The sequence below is a fragment of the Hipposideros armiger genome, unplaced genomic scaffold (assembly GCF_001890085.2).
Source record: "Hipposideros armiger isolate ML-2016 unplaced genomic scaffold, ASM189008v1 scaffold_394, whole genome shotgun sequence".
Classification (NCBI taxonomy): Eukaryota; Metazoa; Chordata; class Mammalia; order Chiroptera; family Hipposideridae; genus Hipposideros; species Hipposideros armiger.
This window is the reverse complement of record NW_017731744.1, coordinates 1,173,867-1,176,481: the sequence shown is the minus strand read 5'-3', so window position 1 is coordinate 1,176,481 and position 2,615 is coordinate 1,173,867. Positions and strand designations below refer to the sequence as shown.

General features: G+C 33.0%; 1 protein-coding gene across 1 annotated transcript in view; it reads right to left on the bottom strand.

Annotated features, from left to right (window-relative positions):
• Window positions 1-659: 659 nt before the first annotated feature.
• Window positions 660-2,615, bottom strand: part of ZEB2 (zinc finger E-box binding homeobox 2) — a 132,558-nt gene continuing 130,602 nt past the window's right edge. Inside the window, exon 10 of the mRNA XM_019663534.1 lies at window positions 660-2,615. This exon is cut by the window's right edge and continues 3,667 nt beyond it. The gene's annotated coding sequence lies outside the window, so the exon portion shown is untranslated.

The following is a 2,615-nucleotide window of genomic DNA, read 5'->3' as shown; positions in this document are numbered from 1 at the left end:
TGAATGTTTCCTTATGTTAGATCAGTTCCTTCTGAGTTCTATGCTTGCCAATGCTAAATTTCCTGCCAGGGCAGTAGTCTATTTTTAACATTTTGGGGGCTTAGTCTTCGTTCCAAATCTAACATGCATATTCTGTGGAGTGAAAGAGAGAAAGCTGACTGGGTGCACTTAGAAATCAGGATCGTCAGGATTTGCAATTTCTGTAGAATCAAGGATTTGAATGAGAAAGACCAATTAGAATACTTAAAAGATCATTTGTCACCACTTTAATCTTCATGTATATTTTACTCATCACTTTCTTTGACTAAAATTATTAGAATCTTTGTCATATTCATCTCAAGGCCAAATGGGAACAGTAGTGTTCATTTTATATTTTCAATATTTTGGAGTGTTGTAACATGTCATACTAGATTATAGGTGGTAGACGATGTTTTAATAGAGTTTTAGTTTGTGGTATATTGAGCATCATATCATCTCAGTGTCATTCCTTTGACTAATTCCGTATTTCATATACAAATAAAGACTGAGGGATTGATTTATTTCTGTTATTTAATAGCATTTGTTTAATTCAGAGATTAATATATCATCTTCAACCCTGAAACAGAGGCCCTCTGAAACATCAGACCCAAAAAATTGGACACGGCCTATTAGCCCAAAAGAACATGTTGCCAATTATCTCCATGTTTATTTAAATATTTAGCTCTAAAGGAAGCAATCATTCCTTTATACTTCTTTAAATTTAGTATTGACATTTTTTATTTTGGGAAAGGAGGTCCTTTTTTTTTTTAAACATGGATACAGGAAAAGAAAACTCTCCAATAAAAATATTGTCTAAAAAGTTTGTTTTGTCTGCATGATTTACTAAATATGTACAATTTCAATTCACAGCGAAGGTAACAAAGATTTAAACAGCCAACATCACAAATGTCTCAAGTTCTAAAAAAAAAAAAAATCACTGTGCACAGTTTAACAATTTAATTGAATAAAAACCAAAGCTAAGCCTTCAGTCTGAATCTTTTTTATGATGGGCACAAGCCATGTATTTTCTTTATCTTTGTTACACGATGCATATTTCAGTGACTAAACACCCCTCCCCATTTTAGTATATTAGGTTATGTCAGTACATACTTAAGGGAGGCCATAAATTGCCTCTTGGTACACCTATATGATTTGTGATGTGTTCACATATATGTCGTAATATTTATTAATATATAAAATGATCAGATGAGTCACTTGTGATTTTTTTATGCCTTGAAATGTAGGAATGTTTTGTTGTATGTGTAAATTTTTTTTTAAATTATGGAAGTGCCATTTAAAGCGATAATTATTTGACCAGTGTCCCCTTGATATAAGATGTCTAGAAAGAACTATTCTTCACTTGGAATATAGAGATTTCACATCTCTACCCAATGTAGGTTTGTAAAGTTTGCTATTATATGAATCTGAATGTTGTGGGCATTCTGATATGTTCGAGTGAATGAACCAGTTAATCATTAGAAACAAATGTCATTGAATACAGAATAGTTGAGTTACAGTTAAGGAGGGAGCCATAACCTTGGCTAACCCTATAAAATCTATAATAAGGTTGTTTTCACATATATAATTTTTTTCCCACATAAATTCTTTGGTGTTTTTCCCCCTTCTTTTTTTAGTGCTGTGATTGATGAACATGCAATATGAGATTCAAATAATTGCACTGAGCATGTTTATTTGAATAATTGTCCCATTACATAATCAAATAAATCTACCAAGTGTGTTTGTTTGAATGTTTTTACATGTACATGGGATCACATACTCAAATAAATGCAGCTGTGTTTATTACAATGTGCGGGGCTCTAGATATACACATATTTGTTTGTGTGTCTATCCAGAGACCCTCCAGTCTCTGAATGGCCCTCACACATCTTAGAGCAAAAGCGTGGTTAACAATTTTTCAGTTCAAATACATGTAAACTTATCATGGGGTAATTTCTTCAAATTTGTGACTAAGATTTCCTTTCATTAAGGCTTACACCCTTAGAAAGATAGAAAATGACCTTTTTTGGGGGGAGCAATCTGATTGTGAAAAGTATCTAATAAATTTATTCATATTTATTTAAATACAGTCCCTTCTTTTCTCCTTTCTCCAATCCTTCCCACTCCACCTTCAGTCTAATTATGCTAAAGGAGATCTATGTTTTATTTAGTTCTTGCTGAGAAATTCTGATACTCATCTCTTTTCCCAGTTATTTCAGGCCTAGGCCTAGAGTGTCATGTGAAAAAAAGAAAAGACTGCACAGATCTGCTAGAATATAAAAGACTTTGGAGAAGATGGACAGGGATGTTCAACTGTTTCAACATTTCATCACCCTCCCTTACCCCCCTATTCTAGACAAAAAGAGTTAGACTTCAAACCAAGAGTGTGGGAAGAGTCACTATTTGATAAGGGAAAAGAGAAAAATACATCTGATGTTACTAAAATGCATGTCTCTTGATTATGGAGTGGGATTTCTTGTTTTGACCTTGGAAAGGAATCTTAGGATATGTCAAACATTTTTATTTTTCCCTAAGGTTGTAAGATTATGCAGGTCTAATGCACAACGTGTTAGTAGATAAATGGCATTCAAAAAAAATCT